The sequence below is a fragment of the Sarcophilus harrisii genome, chromosome 1 (assembly GCF_902635505.1).
Source record: "Sarcophilus harrisii chromosome 1, mSarHar1.11, whole genome shotgun sequence".
Classification (NCBI taxonomy): Eukaryota; Metazoa; Chordata; class Mammalia; order Dasyuromorphia; family Dasyuridae; genus Sarcophilus; species Sarcophilus harrisii.
Window position 1 is genome coordinate 643,162,539 of NC_045426.1, and position 19,070 is coordinate 643,181,608.

The 19,070-nt window shown below is 36.7% G+C and overlaps 1 protein-coding gene across 7 annotated transcripts in view; it reads right to left on the reverse strand.

Annotated features, from left to right (window-relative positions):
• Positions 1–19,070, reverse strand: part of MROH1 (maestro heat like repeat family member 1) — a 181,575-nt gene that overhangs the window by 120,202 nt on the left and 42,303 nt on the right. The gene's annotated exons all lie outside the window — the stretch shown is intronic.

Here is a 19,070-nt window from a genome sequence, read left to right on the forward strand (position 1 = left end):
CATTCTCCAATTGATGGGCATCCACTCAGTTTCCAGCTTCTAGCCACTACAAACAGGGCTGCCACAAACATTTTGGCATTTACAGGTCCCTTTCCCTTCTTTAGTATCTCCTTGGGGTATAAGCCCAGTAGAAACACTGCTGGATCAAAGGGTATGCACAGTTTGATAACTTTTGGGGCATAATTCCAGATTGCTCTCCAGAATGGTTGGATTCGTTCACAGTTCCATCAATAATGTATCAGTGTCCCAGTTTTCCCGCATCCCCTCCAACAATCATCATTATTTTTTCCTGTCATCTTAGCCAATCTGACAAGTGTGTAGTGAAACCTCTTCACTTTAAAAGCTCACTTCACCCCTCATATCTCACTTTTCACTTTGGAAGTATCTTCTGCCCCTGTGGTCTCATCTTTTTTCCCCTGAAAAAAAATTTTTTTCCAATTACATATAAAAAAATTTAACAGTTTTTTAAATTTTGTGTTCCAAATTCTCTCCTTGCTTTCCTCCCTGCTCTTTCTTTGAAAAGGCAAGCAATTTTATATAGTTTATATTTGTTTCGTTATACAAAACCTATTTCCATCCACATTAGTCATACTTCCCTCTCCCCCCAAAAAAAACATGAAAAAAAATGATAAAGTGAAAAAGATTATGCTTCAATTTGCATTCAACCTTCATCAGTACTTTCTTTGCAGGGAAAGAGTTCTTCATAAGAAGCCTATCATAAATCCTTTGAATTGTCTGGGATCTCTGGATTGCTGATAATACCTAAGTCATTCACAGTTGATCCTCATGTGATATTGCTATTACTGTGTGAAATGTTCTGGTTCTCCTCAGTTCAAGTAAGACTTTCCAGGTCTTTCTGAATGTTTCCTGATAGTAATTTCTTATTCACAATAGGATTCCATCACAATTAAAAACCACAATTTGTTCAATCATTCCCAAATTGATGGACATCCCCTTAAATTTCCAATTCGTTGCCACCACAAAAACAGCTGCTATTTTTTTTGTACACAAAGATCATTTTCCTTTTCTGTCATATTGATCAATTTGAAAGATGTGAGGAATTACCCTGGCATGGGTTCTGTCAATAAAAAGTTAAAAAAAAAAAAAAAAAAAAAAAAGATGTGAGGTAGTGCCTCAGAGCTGTTTTAATTTGCATTTCTATAGTAACAATTTAGAACATTTTTTCATATGGCTTAAATTTTTTCATTTGAAAACTGTCTGTTCATATCCTTTGACCATTTATTAATTGCAGAATGACTCGTATTCTTTATTTATTTAATGCCCATAGCCAACATGGAAATTTTTCTATAAAGCTCTTTATTTTCAAAACATATGCATAGTTTTCAACATTGACCACTGCAAAACCTTGTGTTCCAAATTTTTTTCTTCCTCCCTTTCCCTCTCCTAGAAGACAAGTAATTCAAAATATGTTAAACACGTGCAATTCTTCTAGACTTATTTTCACATTTATCATGCTGCACAAGAAAAATCAGATCAAAAAGGAAAAAAATAAGAAAAAAAAACAAAATACAAACAACCAACAACAAAAAAGTGAAAATTATGAGCCACACAGTCCCCACAGCTCTCTCTCTCTGGGTGCAGATGGCTCTCTCCATCACAAGACTACTGGAACTGGCCTGAATCACTTCAGTGTTGAAAAGAGCAGTTTCATTTTCACAGTTAAAGGTTCTGATAAAGGCCTCATTTCCAAAATATATAGAGAATTGACTCTAATTTATAAGAAATCAAGCCATTCTCCAATTGATAAATAGTCAAAGAATATAAACAGACAATTTTCAGATGATGAAATTGAAACTATTCCACTCATATTAAAGAGTGTTCCAAATCACTATTGATCAGAGAAATGCAAATTAAGACAACTCTGAGATACCACTACATACCTGTCAGATTGGCTAAGATGACAAGAAAAAATAATGATGAATGTTGGAGGGGATGCGGGAAAACTGGGACACTGATGTATTGTTGGTGGAGTTGTGAACGAATCCAACCATTCTGGAGAGCAATCTGGAATTATGCCCCCAAAATTATCAAACTGTGCATACCCTTTGATCCAGCAGTGCTACTACTGGGCTTATATCCCAAAGAAATACTAAAGAAGGGAAAGGGACCTGTATGTGCCAAAATGTTTGTGGAAAATGGTTGGGTAAATTGTGGTATATGAATGTTATGGAATATTATTGTTGTGTAAGAAATAATCAGCAGGATGAATACAGAGAGGCTTGGAGAGACTTACATGAACTGATGCTGAGTGAAATGAGCAGAACCAGATCATTATACACTTCAACAATACTGTATGAGGATGTATTCTGATGGAAGTGGATTTCTTTGACAAAGAGAAGATCTAACTCAGTTTCAATTGATCAATGATGGACAGAATCAGCTATACCCAAAGAAAGAACATTGGGAAATGAATGCAAACTGTTTGCATTTTTGTTTTTCTTCCCGAGTTATTTTTATCTTCTGGATCCAATTCTTCCTGTACAACTAGAGAACCGTTTGGTGCTGCACACATATATTGTATCTAGAATATACTGTGACATAATTAACATGTATAGGATTGCCTGCCATCTCGGGGAGGGGATGGAGGGAGAGAGAGGTAAAGTCCGAACAAAAGTGAGTACAAGGGTTAATGTAAAAAATTACCCAGGCATGGGTTGTATCAATAAAAAGTTATAATTATAAAAAAAAAAAAAAAGGTTTCCATCAGAATTGATCATTGTATAATCTTGTTGTTGCTGTGTACAATGTTCAGCATATGAATATGGAAATATATTTTAGAAGAATTGCCCATATTTAACTTATATTGGATTGCTTCCTGTCTATGGCAGGGTGTGGGTGGGAAGGAGAGAAAAATTTGGAACACAAGGTTTTGTAAAGGTCAATGTTGAAAACTATCTTTGCATATATTGAGATAACTAAAAAATTATTAAAAAATAAAAATTTTATATTATACTACTACTACATTTGTATCCCAAAAAGATGAAAAAAGGGGCCAAGGAGGAAAGATCTATATATACAAAAACATTTATAGCAGCTCTTTTTGTGATGTAAAGAATTGGAAATTAATGTGATGACTATTAAGTAGGGAATGATTGAACAAGTTATGGTATATGATTGCAATGAAATACTACTGTGCTATTAAGAAATGGACAAGAGGATGCTTTCAGAAAAATCTGGAAAAATTAACATGAGTTGATGCAAAGTGAAATGAGCAGAAGCAGGAGATAATTGTATATAGTAACAATACCTCATAATGACCAGCTATGAATTTTTAAATATAATGGTTCTCTCTGGGAGCAGGTTTCTTGGGGAGATTTTCTGGAGGCAGCCTTAGTTTCAGTTAAAAGTAATAATTACTCCAAACACAGCCAGGTGTTAAAAGTTCAGATCTTTTATTGCTTCCTCCAAAATAGCCCGGTTAGTTTTCTTGGTGGCCTATCTCTCTGCTTGGTTCTAAGAGCTCTTGCAGATTGTCCCTTGCTTCTGCCTCTGCTTTCTTCAGCCTCCAGCCAGCACAAAGGTGGAAGATGGAATGAATCTGTCTTGCCTCCTAGAGAGGGCTTCTGCTGAAATGACTTGAACCTCCCTTCTCAATCTTTTCAGCTGAACTAACTCTGGCTGGCTCACTGAAGCTCTATTTATGCTGGGTGTAAAAGGTTGACTCCTTCTCCGAGGGAGGATTAAGGGAGGTATGAATTCACAAAGTTACAAAGTTAAGTTTGTGAATCTCCCATAATGAATAATTTAGCTATTCTCTACAAGACAATGATCTAAAACAATTCCAAATAATTCATGATGAAAAATTCTATCCCTCTTCAGAAAAAGAACCGATGGAATCTAAATGCATATTGAAGCAAGTTTTTCACTTTTTTACCTTGGGTTTTTTGTTTTTGGTCTGTACCAACATGACAAATATGAAAATGTTTTGCATGACTGCATGTGTATAACCTACATCAAATTGCCTGCTATCTCAGGAATGAGGGATGAGGGGAGGGAAAAATACAATTTAGAATGCAAACTTTTAAATGTTGAAAATTACTTTTATATTGAATTGGGAATTTTTTTTTTTTTTTAGAAAAGAACTTTTGCATTAATATTCATTAAAGAAATTGGTCTATAGCTTTTTTCTTTCTCTGTTTCTGTTCTTCCTGGTTTAAGTATCAGCGTTGTATTCATCTTATAAAAGGACTTTTGCCTTAATATTCATTAAGGAAATTGGTCTATAGCTTTTTGGGTTTTTGTTTTTTTTCTGTTTCTGTTCTTCCTGGTTTAGGTACCAATACTGTATTCATCTTGTAAAAGGAATTTGATAGGACACCTATTTTTTCAAATACTTTATGCTGACTTGGAATTAATATTTCTTAAATGTTCGGTAGGATTCACTTGTAAAGTTATCTGATCCTGGGGATTTTTTGTTAGGGAGCTCACTGCTGGATTGTTCGATTTTTTTTTTTTCCCTTAAGATAGGGTTAAGTATCTCTTAAATTTAATCAGGGCAATTAATGTTTTAAAAATATTCATCCATTTCACTTAGCTTGTTAGATTTATTAGTATATAATTGATCAAAATAGCTCCTGATAATTGATTTAATTTCATTTTCATTGGTAATGAATTCAGTGTTCAATTTTTGATACTTGTAATTTGGTTTTCCTATTTAAAAAAAAATTAACTAATAGTTAATATTTCCCCCTTAATACCAGCTTGTTTTTAATAGTTCAATGGTTTTATTAATCTTTCATTTTCAAAAGTTTTGAAATTTATTAAAAATCTTTCATTTGATTTTCACGATTTCCAATTTGGTGTTTAGAGATTTTTTATTTGTTCCTTTTAACGTTATTTTGTTATGCCACAGTTCTCAGTTTCCATAATTATACCGACCCAGTCCTGACTCAGTTTCCCTGCTTCTCAGTCCTGCAAAACCTCCCCTCCCTCTTTATCAGAATATTTGATAAGGATAAAAGATCTTATGTTTTATAATATCAGAATGCCTCTCCCCATCCCAAACTATCAGAATGTCAGATATCATCTTATCAAGATGCCTCTCCCCATCTCCGGGGTGCCTCCTCCTGATTATGTCATCTTATCTCTGGAGGCTCACCCCACCCTGTCAGAGTCCTGTCCCACTCTTAGCACTCTGACTCTGCCCCTGCCTCAGTCTACCCCCTGAGTCTGAGCCATGTGTGTATATAGGTCATTGAGAACTCTCATTGTTTGCTGGATTCTTGGAGACGATAGTCTCATTCAGCCCTGGGACCAAACCATGGATCCATCTGGTCCCAGTATATCTCTCCATTTAATAAATTATTAAATATTCTCTAATCTCTATCTTGCTCAGTTTCTCTGGCATTATAATTTTAGTTACATGCCCAATTCACCAATCTAGTTTTTCTCTTATTTTATTGATATAAATATTTAGAGATGTGAATTTACCTCTAAATACTACTTTGACTGCATCCCATAAATTTTGGTATATTGTCTAATTCTCATTAATTAAATTGATTATTTCTAGCATTTGTTCTTCAAACCATTCATTCTTTAGGGTTCAATTACTTAGTTTCCAATTAGTTTTTAGTCTATGACTCTTTATGGAATGCAATTTTTATTGCATTACAATCTGAAAAGGATGCATTTAATATTTTTCCCTTCTGTATTTGATTGAGATTGTTATTCTCTAATACATGGTCATTTTTTGTGTAGATTCTGTACAGATGAGGTAAAAGTATACCCTTTTCTATCCCCATTCAGTTTTCTCCAAAGGTCTATCATATCTAACTTTTCAAAATCCTATTTATCTCCTTAATTTCTTTATTTTATGGTTAGATTTTTCTAGTTCTGAAATGGAAAAGTTGAGCTCTCCCTAGCATATGTTACTGACATTTTCTCCTGTAACTCATGTAACTTTTCCTTTATGAATTTGGATACTAAAATAGTTGGTACATATATATTTATACTTCATTGCCTATACTACCTTTTAGCTTATCTCTTCTAATTGAATCTATTTTTGCTTTTGCTTTGTCTAAGATAATGAATGCTACCCCTGAAGCATAATATTTTGTTCCTCTCCCTTACCTTTACTCTAAGTGGGTGTCTCTGCCACACATGTGTTTCTTATAAACAACATATTGTTGGATTCTAAATTTTTTTTTAATTCAGTTTGCTATCCACTTCTATTTTATGGGTTGATTTCATCCCATTCACACTTATAGTTATGAATAGTAACTTAATATTGCCCAACATCCTGCTTTCCCTCACCCTCCCTCCATTTATACTTCTCTCTTTCCTTTCAACTTGAACCTCAATTAAAGTCAAATTTTCTGCTCAATTCTAATTTTTTCATCAAGAATGATTGAAAATACTCTATTTCATTAAATATATATTTTTTTTCTCTTGAAGGAATATACTCAGTTTAGCTGAATAGGGGATTCTTGGTTGTAAGCCTAGCTGCCCTTTAGAATATTTCATTCCAAATCCTTTGATCTTTTAACATTGAGGCTATTAAATCTTCTCTGACTGTGGTCCATGATATTTGAACTATTTTTCCCCACCTTTGCTGTTACAATATTTTCTCCTTTACTTGAGAACTCTGGATTTTGGCTAATATCCAGAAGTTTTCATTTTGAGATCTCTTTCTCAAGGTGAACAGTGTATTCTTTTAATTTCTATTTTACCTTCTGGTTCTAGGACTCCAGGACAGCTTTTTTGATAACTTCTTGACATAAGATGTATAAGCTCTCTCTCGCTCTGAATTTTTTTTTTTTAAATCATGACTTTCAGAATCCAATAATCTTAATTTATCTCTCCTAGATCTTTTTGCAAATTAGTTTCAGGTCCAATATATGTTAAACATGGTAAAAATGTATGTAAATCAAATATAGACATACATATTTATACAATTATCTGGCTGCACAGGAAAAATCTGATCAAAAAGGAAGAAAAAATGACAAAAGAAATAAAATTCAAGCAAACAACAACAAAAGAAGTGAAAAAAATACTTGAGATCCACACAGTTCCCATAGTCCTCTTTCTGGGTATAGATGGCTCTCTTCATCATCATAAGATCATTGGAACTGTCCTGAATCATCTCATTGTTGAAGAGTCACATCCATCAGAATTGATCATGGTATAGTCTTATTGTTGCCATGTATAAAGATCTCCTGGATCTGCTCACTTAACTTAACATCAGTTTATGTAAGTCTCTCCAGGTCTTTCTGAAATCATCCTGATGGCCATTTCTTATACAACAATACTATTCCATAACATTCATATGCTATCATAATTTATTCAGCCATTCTCCAAATGATGGGCATCCATTCGGTAGGAATTATTTTCTTTAGTGAGCTTTTGTATATCTTTTTCCATTTGACCAAATTCTGATTTTTAATGGGCTTTTCTCTTCAGTAAATTTTTCTATGTCTTTTCCATTTGGTATATTCTGGGCTTTTGTTTTTTGTTTTAAGATATTATTTTTTTTACTTGCACTACTCTCATTTCTCTTCCCATTTTTTCCCTCTATCTCTCTTATTTGATTTTTTAAATCCTTTTTGAGCTCTTTCAGGAATTCTTAGGCATAAGACCAACTGTCATTTCTCTTTGAGACTTTACATGAAGCTGTTCTGATTTTATCTTCTGAGTTTGTTTTGATCTTCTGTCCCTAGTTAATATGGTAGTTTTTTTGTTGTTGTTTGCACATTTTCCCAGTCTATTTCTTGACTTTTAACTTTGTATTAAAGTTAGGCTCTACCATTCCCCAACTGATAAATGGTCAAAGGATATGAATAATTTTCAGAACAAAGAAATTAAAACCATGTCTAGTCATTTGAAAAAAATGCTCTAAATCACTATTGATTAGAAAAATACAAATTAAGACAACTCTGAGCTACCACTTCATACCTCTCTGACTGGCTAAGATGACAGGAAAAGAAAATGACGAATGTTGGAGGAGATGTGGGAAACTGGGACATCGATGCATTGTTGGTAGAGTTGTGAACTGAGCCAACCATTCTGGAGAATATTTTGGAACTATGCCCAAAGGGCAATAAAACTGTGCATATCCTTTGATCCTAGCAGTATCTCTAAATATATCCTTAAGGAAAAAATTGTGCATGAATGTCTGTGGCAGTCCTTTTTGTAGTGGCAAGAAACTGGAAGCTGAGTGGATGCCCATCAGTTGGAGAAAGGCTGAATGAGTTATGGTATATGAATGTTATGGAATATTATTGTTCTATAAGAAACAACCAGCAGGATGATTTTAGAGAGGCCTGGAGAGACTTACATGAACTGATACTAAGTGAAATGAGCAGAACCAGGAGATCATTGTTTTTCCTTTTTGATCTGATTTTTCTAGTGCAGCATAATAAATATGGAAATAAGTATAGAAGAATTGCACATATTTAACATAGATTACTTGCTGTCTAGGGCAGGGATGGTGAAAAAGGAGGGAGAAAAATTTGGGACACAAAGTTTTTTCGAAGATGAATGTTAAAAACTATCTTTGCATGTATTTTGAAAATAAAAAGGCTATTATTTAAATAAAAATATAAAATTGGGTTCTACTCCTGAGTGGAAAGGGCACTATCCCTGGCCTCTGGTTTTTCATATTGCTATTTGCAGAGCTAGTTCTGAGGATCTGTAAGTCTTCAGTTTTTCTAAGGTGGTAAAAGATCTAAGGAACAGTGTGGTCATGGTTCTCCTGACCTGTGCTCTGGGAACAACACAACGAATTTTTTTCACCCTGGAATTATAACCAGAGTTCCAGCGTCCCTGTGACCGCATAATCTAGTGTGCAAATGAACCTCCCTGTCTTGGCACTGAGACTGAAAAGGATGCAGGAACAAAACAACAAAGACCTGCTCCCAGTGCCGGGAAAAGGACCTCTGTAATCTCCTCCTGACCAGTTGTCTGGCCTCCTTACCGTCTTGGGGCCAAGAGCCTTGGAAACTGCCATTGGCAGTGCAGCCCCCAGAAGGTCTGCTGCGGACTTGCTGGGCCAAGCCAGGTGCATGCTGGCAATGGCCTTGATTAGGTGGTACAGACAGACCTTTCCTGCTAATGTTCTAAGTTCTTGGACTGGCAAATTTCACCCCATCTTTTTATTGATTCCGCCACTCCAGAATTCATTCTGAGATGTTATTTTAATATTGCTTGGAGGGGAATTGGGGAGAGCTCAGGGGAATCTCTGACCTTACTCTATCATCTAGGCTCTGCTAGTCTTATCTTTAAATTATTTGTGTACGTGTGTGTCCAGGCGTATCCTACACTTCACCAATCCTAATCTCACATAACTAAAGAACAATAAATAACACTGTACAAACACATGTAGTCAATTAAAAAAAAAATCTCCACATTGGCCATGTCAAAAAAAAAAAAAAAAATTGTCTCATTCTGTGCTCTAAGTCCTTCATTTCTTTATCAAGAAGAGGGTAGCATGTTTAGTCCTCTTGAATTATGTTTGGTCATCATGCTGATCAGTCACTAATTCTATCAAAATCATTTGTCTCTTTGCCATACCACTGTCATTACATAAAACTATTCTCTTTGCTTCACTCTGCATCAGATCATAAAAACCTTCCTAGGTTTCTCTGAAATCATCCCTTTCATCATTTTTTATAACACAATACTACTCCATCACATTTACAAACCAAACTTTCTCATCATTCTCCAACTTACGGGCAACCCCTCAAATTCCTATTGTTTACCACCTAAAAAGAGCACAAATATTTTTGTACGTTTTTAGATTTTGTTTTGATTAAAACCAATCCCTCTAATAATGATGATTGTTGGAGGGGATGCAGGAAAACTGGGACATTGATGCATTGTTGGTGGAGTTGTGAACGAATCCAACCATTCTGGAGAGTAGTTTGGAACTATGCTCAAAAAGTTATCAAACTGTGCATACCCTTTGATCCAGCAGTGTTACTACTGGGATTATATCCCAAAGAGATCATAAAGAAGGGAAAGGGACCTGTATGTGCACGAATGTTTGTGGCAACCCTCTTTGTAGTGGCTAGAAGCTGGAAACTGAGTGGATGCCCATCAGTTGGAGAATGGCTGAATAAATTGTGGTATATGAATGTTATAGAATATTATTGTTCTGTAAGAAATGACCAGCGGGATGATTTCAGAAAGGCTTGGAGAGACTTACACGAACTGATGCTGAGTGAAATGAGCAGGACCAGGAGAAATTATACACTTCAACAATACTATATGATGACCAGTTCTGATGTACCTGGCCATCCTCATCAATGAGATCAACCAAATCATTTCCAATGGAGCAGTAATGAACTGAACCAGCTACGCCCAGAGAAAGAACTCTGGGAGATGACTAAAAACCATTACATTGAATTCCCAATCCCTATATTTATGCCCACCTGCATTTTTTATTTCCTTCACAAGTTAATTGTACAATATTTCAGAGTCTGATTCTTTTTGTACAGCAAAATAACGGTTTGGTCATGTATACTTATTGTGTATCTAATTTATACTTTAATATATTTAACGTCTACTGGTCATCCTGCCATCTGGGGGAGGGAGTGGGGGGAAGGAAGGGAAAAACTGGAACAAAGGTTTGGCAATTGTTAATGCTGTAAAATTACCCATACATATAACCTGTAAATAAAAGGCTATTAAATAAAAACAAACAAACAAACAAACAAATAAATAAGTAATTAAAAAAAAAAACCAATCCCTCTCCTGATCTATGCTCTCTTAATTTTCTTCTTCCCTTTCCCTATCTACCTATTAAATAAAACATACTTCTATACTAAATTATGCCTGGATATTTTTCTTTCCTTTAACTAGTTCAAATAAGTAAAGCATCAGCTGTTTTTCCATAACATGATTTGAGTAGATACATGAACCCTAATTATGTGAAAAAAATTTTCCTAACCGTATTTCTCTTTTTCCTTAAGTTCCTTTCTCCCCTTTCCATCTTTCTTTTAAAATCAAAGAGACATAACAGAATCATTCCCAGACCTAATTAGACTTTCTCTATGATCCACAATATCAGGGGCTCAGGGGGACATTGTATATCACCCCTCATATTTGAATGTAAGCAGTTTACATGAATGTAAATATTCAAGTTAACCATTTACATTTCTCTTAACTTCTTACCTGTTTGAACTTCAGGTAGCAGGAAAAGTCTGTCTCACTGGGAGAAAGCGGAGCATGGTCTAACAAAGGCCGTTGCCAGCACAAGCCTGGCCCAGCAAGCCCATATCAGACCTTTTGGGGGCTGCACTGCCAGTGGCAGCTTCCAAGGCTCTCAGCCCCCAGACAGGAGGAGATCACAGGAGTCCTTTCTCCTCTCCTCATTTGTGTACTGAACATCTATGCCCCCATAACAGTGCATTACAGCAGATATCTTGTTTTTGTTTGCCCCTCAGTCCAGCCTATTACTTCCTGTCTTCAGATTTGTCACACTTCTGGAGGGAAGTCTAGGTTGTTGCTGCTCAGTTGCGTAGGGAATGTTGTACTATTCCAGGATCTTAAGGACAGACTGGGGACCTTTCAGTGACCTTAAGAGGGATCTGATCCAGGACAAAAATCTCTTTGTTGCCCCCTAACTCTAGGTTCTGCAGTCTACTGATCTGATTTTTCGACAAAGCTATAGTCTAATGCTGCTAGACACAGACCCTATCAGTCAGCTAGAAAGAACTGCAGGTTCAAAGTGAGAAAAATGATAGCTCTCCTTTGGCTCTCACCCTAGTCATTCCTCTGTATGCTGGGCTAGATGGTGGAAGTAAGACCTTGTTCTGTTCCTAGAGTCTGAAACAAAATGTTGCAGCTTCTGAATTTCCTTTCCTGGTACACAGCCTAGAACCTCCACATCCAGGAATAATACTGCTGTGCACAAATCTCTTTCATTCGTTCTGGATCTGTGATCCAGAACAGGGTGAAGGACACTCAAGTTACCAGTTTACACCTTGTCCCCACTATAATGACCCAGTGTAGGTCTGAGGGTGCCCTGGTGCCCAGCCTCTCCTTGGTGCTTCAGGGCTCTGCACATGGCATGCTTCTGCCCAATCCAAGAGACCTCTCTTTTGTCTCCCTATGCCTATCTGTGTCAGACAAAAGATTTTTTAAATTTCCCCATCTGAATTCAGACTGGTGCATTTTCTAGCTCAGTCTGAAGTTGCGGGTGGAGTTCAGCTGCATTGCTTCCTACTACTCCACCATAAAGGTTCCACCTCAGGGTCTCATCTTTTGTTGGCTAGTTGCTCTCAGAACCTCCAATTTAAGAAAACCCGGGACAAAAACGTCTTCACTCCTCTTTGGGATACACTGCTGACTCCTTTCCAAAGAACTTTTTCTATCATGCCCTGGAAGCTCACTTCTCATAGAAGGTCTCTCTGCTTCTGTAGCCTCCATTCTGACTGGCTAACCCCTCTCCAATCCTCAATTAAGGAAGACTTAATTGTCAATTCCCTTGTCAGGAAGAAACTCAAATGACTATTTATTATCAGGTATAACCAATTCCCAGACTATCTCATTTATAGAGTGATTGTGAGGAAGGAACTCTTTATCAACCTCCATAGTCCATGCTCCAACCACCTCTGGATACCTTGAAAACAACCTTTTGAGATACTGATTAGGGTATCTTTAGATCTTTGAGCTCCCTGGCACTTCCCCTCCTCCTTGAGAGTTCCTTTGAGTTCCTGCCTTTACTTTCCTATTTTCCCTGAGAAACCCCAAGGCTATAAAAGATCTTTGCTAAGTTTCTTCAGGATTAAGCCCACTATGAAGTTATTCTCTTTCTTCCCCCTCCGCTCCCTCCCCATACTGCCTTCCCTCTTATGGCAACTTTCTCCTTACTCTAGCTACCTCTGGTTGGATTGCTAAAGTCCTCTAAGGCTCTAACCTGCCAGTCAATGTCATACCCAGGTCTCATGGGATATTCCCACTTTATGGAGTATTTCCTTTCTCCTGGTTAACTGTGAGTTCCACTGGGAACTTGTCTTTTCCTTGCTAACTATATGCTCTCCCAATTTTATTTATATTTACCATTCCTAATGCCTATTTTACTTCTTACTTTTATCTGTAAGCTCTTCTCCTAAAAAAAACAAAAAACAAAAAACAAAAAAAAAAAAAAAACCCTTCCTTTTGGCAAAGAGAAGGGCCATTCTGAATTTGTCACATTTTTATTTCAAACTAATGACTGCTACCCTAATCTCATCAAACCAGGCTTAAAATGTTTTCAGTGCAACTGAATTATCTCCACAGGACTTTTTCTAGCATGCCCTCCAAGACCAGTTATTTTCATTTCATCCCTCCCTTTTTCGTTCTCTTTTAGATGTTTTCTGTCCACATTGGAATATAAGTGCCTGATGTTCAAAAAGTTATCAAACTATTCATATCCTTTGACCCATCAGTGTTTCTACTGAGCTTATATCCCAAAGAAATCTGAAAGGAGAGAAAGGGACGACCTACGAATGTTTCGGAATATAATTGTTCTATAAGAAACAACCAGAAGGGGCAGCTAGGTGTCACAGTAGATAGAGCACCAGCCCTGAAGTCAGGAGGACCTGAGTTCAAATTTGATCTCAGACACTTAACAGATCCTAGCTGTGTGACCCTGGGCAAGTCACTTAATCCCAATTGCCTTTGCAAAAAAACAAAAACAAAAACTCAAAACTTGGGGCAGAACAGAGGTTCTCCTAGGACAACCCCAGAAAAAAAGATCCTAGGATAAAAGTGTGCAAACACTTCCAGGCTAGCTTAGCAAAAACAGCTAGGAGTAGCCCTGGGGAGAGCTGGGTTTGATTGGAGCCTCAGCCAGAATCACAGGAACTTTCAGGTCCTGGACAGTGTGGGAAGTTGGGGATCTGAGTCTAGGAACACAGAGGGAACCTCAGCTAATTAAGAACATTAGGCCCAACTGTGCACTGGGCAAAAAGGAACCAGCACACCAGGAGTGCAGAAGCAGTGAGTAAGGATGTTGCTGGCTGATGCTACTTGTGGGAGGGTAGAGCTTTTTGTTTGGGGTTCCAGACAGGAGAGCTGAAGTAAAGTGAGAGGCACCTTCCCCCCCCAGATCTAGGATTAAAGGTGCTTAAGTTAATAGTTCTCATTCAAAGAAAAAGTGAATTGGATAAGAACAAGAACCCAACCATAGAAACAAGGGAGACCAGGGTTCATCTTCAGAGGAGGACAGTGAAGTAAAAAAAAAGCCTCCTCTACCATAAAGAATAATATTAAATGATTACCAGAGAGAATTTATGGAAGAACTCAAAAAAAGACTTAAAATCAAGTGAGAAACTGGGGGGAAAACTTAAAAAAAAGGACCATCCAAGAAAACAAGATTATGAAAACATTAACCACTAGAAAAAGAGATACAGAGTCTTAAAAAAGAAAATAACTTTGAAAATTAGAATCTGGCAAGAGGAAACCAATGAAGCTAAGCGTCCAAGAAATAACAAAACAGAACATAAAGAATGAAAAAACAGAACAAAGTGTGAAACATCTTCTAAGAAAAACAACAGACCTGGAGATCAGATCAAAAAAAGGAAGTATAAGAATAATTAAGACTACCTGAAAGCTGTGACCCCCCCCCCCAAAAAAAAAAATCATCTTGACATGATAATGCAAGAAATAATCCAAGAAAATTGTCCTGGAGTAGTAGAACAGGAGGGGAAAGTAGAAATAGAAAAAAATCCACTGTTCACCACTTCAAAGAGATCCTTTGTGGAAAACACATAGGAATATTATTGCTAAATTATGAAACCCCCAGATCAAAGAAAACATTTTGCAAGAAACAAAAAATAAAATAAAATAAAATAATTCAAACATGCTGAGGAGCTACCATTAGAATTGTACAGGATTTATCAGCAGACACAGTAAAAGACCACAGGTGCTACTAATATATATTGGCAATCAAAGGCCTGTGGCCAAAAGTATCATAACCAAAATAATTATAATACTGAATGAAAAAAAATGGACATTCAAGTACAGAGAAAGAATAGACATAGAGGCATTAAAGGCAGGGAGTAGGGCTTGTAGTTCTGAAAGCCTACACACATCAGGAATGGCTAAATGGTCAACACTACATATATACCAGGAAGAGTATAGCACCCTCCAAAATCTATAATGAAATAAAAGGGGAGGGAATAGGATAGTGGGGGGTATAAAAGAATATGTAGATTCATGACAATAGGACAAGGTATGCAGATTAGTGGGAAAGGGATAAACAGGATAGGAAAGGGTAGCATAGGACAAGGGTGTTTAGATTAACAGGAGTGTAATAAGTTATATAGATAATTTTCATTTTGCTTCATTTTCTTCAAAAAGAAAAAGTCACCTAGGAAAGAATTGGAAATTGGGGGGGATTCCCATCAACTGAAGAATGGCTGACCAGGTTGTGGTACATGATTGGGATGGAACACTACTATATTTTAAGAAATGATGAGGAGGATGGTTTCAGAAAAAACCTGAGATGATTTATATGAATAGACACAAAATGAAGTGAGCAGAACTAAGTGAACAATGTACACAATAACAGTAATATTGTTACAATGATCAATTATAATAAGATTTAGCTATTCTGATCAATACATTGATCCATAATGATTCTAAAGAATTTATGATGAAAAATGCTATCTGTTTCTAGAAAGGGAATGGATGAACTCTGAGCATGCATTGAAGCATTTTTTTTTAACTATTTTTCTTGCCTTTTTTTTGTTGCAATGTAGTTAATATGGAAATTTTTTGCATGACTTCATATGTATAATAGGCATGAAAACCTGCCTTTTTTCTTTTCCCTCAAAGAGAAAGGAATTGAGAGAGGGAAAGAATTTGGAACTCAAGAATTTTTAAATATGAATGCTAAAATAAATAAATGGGTAAATAATTTAATTTTTTTAAAAAAGAAAGAAATCTACAGCAAGGAATAATAAATTCAGTCTCAAACTTACCACCTTAACCTTTCAAAAGCAAGGAAGTTTTCCAACCTTAACATCCCCAAATAAAGATCTTATAGTGGTAAAAATCTCATGGATGACCCAGGAATAGGATACAGGAAGTCATAGCCCAGGCAACCCAATAGCATAATGTCATTTACATCTCTGTAGGGGATGTTTGTTAGTATGAGTACTAAGTCAGAGGTAGAGGAATTGTAAAGGTAGCAGAGGCAGGTTACAAATGTCTCTGAACACTCCACAGAGGGTTTTCTATTTGATCCTAGAGGCAATAGGGAACCACTAGAGTTTATTGAGTGGAAGGGGTTAACACATTAGGAGTTGTGTTTCAGGAAAATTTGACCACTAAATGAGAATGGATTGGAATGAAGGAGTTTTAAGTCAGGGAGACTGGCTATCAGGCTATGTACAGATGTAAAGTGATAAGGGCCTATAGCAGGGTAGTGACACTGTCAGTAGAGAAGAGGGTGTATACAAGAGGTGTTATGAAAGGAAAATCTATAAACCTTGGCAACAGCTCAGATATGGAGAATAAGGCAGTGAAGTGTTGAGGAAGATACTTAAGTTGTGAGTCTAAGGGACTGGGAAAATGGATGAGGGGGCAGTGAAGAGTCAAGGCTGACACCTACGCTCAAAGTTGGGTATCTGGGATGGTAGACCCTTTGACAGCATTAGGAAAATTAAGAAGACGGGAACATTTGGGGAAAAGATAATGTGTTCAGCTAAGGATATGATAAATTGAATATATTTCTGTGACATCCAGTTCCAGCTGTCCAATATGCTTTTGAAAATACGTGGCTGGAGGTCAGGAACAAAGTTAGCACTGGACAAATAGGTCTGAGAATCACTGGTACTGAGATGATAAATCCATAGAAGCTGATAAGATCATGAAATGAAACAGTATAAAAGAACAGAATCCAGGACAAGATGTCAGAAGATATTTAAGAAGAGAGTGAGAGACTATAAGCAACCTTCTCAAGGAATTTAGCCACAAAAGGAAGGAAAGGAATAAGATGATAGCTAACAGGGAGAGACAAACCAAATGAGGGTATTTTTGAGGATGAGAGAGACATGGACATATTTGTAGATCACAGAGAAGCAGTCAGCAAACGGAAAAACTGAACATTTCTGAGAGTGGGGATGACAGCAAGGGGAATCTGCTGGAGAAGATGTGATGGAATGGGATCATTTGTACATTAAGAAGGATATGCTTTGGTAAGGAGAAAGGCCTCTACTTCAGGTCTCTACTTCATGGGAGACACACCTGAAAGCAAAGATCGTGGCAAAGAGCTAATGTGAGATGAGATAGAAGGGCTAATACGGAGCTTTCAGCAAATGGTCTCAATTTTTTCATTGAAATATGAGGCAAGATTTTCACTGAGTATGGGTAAAAGGAGAATCCTGGAGTTTTGAGGCAAATAAAAAAGTTTGGAAAACCTGCTGTGGTAAGTGGTCAAATAATGAGGTACAAAAGGCTTGCCTTGTTGTAATAGGGACCTAGCTAAAATCCAAAACATAAATATGTAGTGAATCTAGTCAGTGCAATTTTATGATTTTTTTTCAAAATCTTTTGGAAGACATGCATAATTAGATTAATCCGGGGCTGAGGTTTAGCAGCAAGATCAGTAACAGGATAAGGCAATAATGGACTCGAAAAGAGAACAGTATAGTATTGAACTGGTTCACCAATGGGATTTGTTAATTTCTTTTGTTTAACCCATACCAATTTTCAGGAAGCCTGTTACGTAAGTAAGATTTTACAATCCTTGCATCTATAACACTGAATGAATGAATGAATGAAGGTGGGAAGGGCAAAGTGTACAGAATATAACACTGAATGAATGAATGACGGTGGGAAGGGCAAAGTGTACAGAATATAACACTGAATGAATGAATGAAGGTGGGAAGGGCAAAGTGTACAGAATATAACACTGAATGAATGAATGAAGGTGGGAAGGGCAAAGTGTACAGAACATAACACTGAATGAATGAATGAAGATGGGAAGGGCAAAGTGTACAGAATATAACACATCTTTCATTCCTTTAAAAAAATTATTAGTTTAGGTGTTTAATATGTGTCAGAACTCTGAGCAACATTCAGAAGTTTCCAAGAAGCTGGCCATGGATTAACATTAGAAGAAATCATTTAATCAATGGAAGTTCAACAAAGTGGAATGGACTCCATTAGGCAGGATTAAATTTAATATGACTGAAGGTCTTTAAGCCAACATATTTGTTGAGGATATCATTAAAAGACCCCAGGTCAGAGCTGGGTTAGTGAAATTAACCACTACTATCTCTTGTCATCTCCAATTCAATCTCTAATCAACAAAAAACATTCTTTTTCTTCTTCCAATATTTTCATCTAGTCCTCTCATTTATTTCCAAAATCTTTCCTCAAGAAATTTAATTTCAATCTTTAAAATTATTGCTTCACATCCTCAAGGAATTCTAGTTGACTTTTGGCCCACGCGGTGTTTTTTTCTTTAAGGCTTTGCTGATAAATCTTGTGAACATATTCTCTTCTGGGTCTTAGGCATCCCTGGCTCTATAATAGCTATCATAGATATCTTTCTATTGATTACTCCATCTTCCAGTTTTATTTCTCAATTGGGAATTCATCTTCAGGACAAGTTCTGTGTACTTCTGGAGAATATCTAGACCTTATTTGGTCCTGATCTATATTCTCTGGGTTTTTTTTTGCTGTTCTTTCGGTATTTAGTGTTGTATTCTAAAAGGATCTCAGATGTCCTTCAGGCCACAAACCTGCAAACTTTCAGCTTGCCCTGAGCATTCTGGTCTGGGGCAAAGTCTGATTACTACATTCTCTATCTGAGCTTCTTACCCTTCAGCTGTAGGCCTCAGCTGGGGTTTATGAATCCAAGGACAGAACCACACAGATGCTTATCACTTCTGTCCTTGCTCCTTATCCTGGCACAGTCACAACTTCTTCTATGTCCCAACTTTTGGGTCACAGCAACACAGCTGAAGATTGGCTCCAGTTCCTGGCTCCTAGTACAGCACAGTTTCAAGCTCCAAACTCACTCTTTGTCCTAATACTTAATACCCTCAGGCCTCTATCCAGTTGATGTTGTTATTCAGTTGTTTCAGCTGTGTCCAAGTTTTCCTAACCTCAATTTT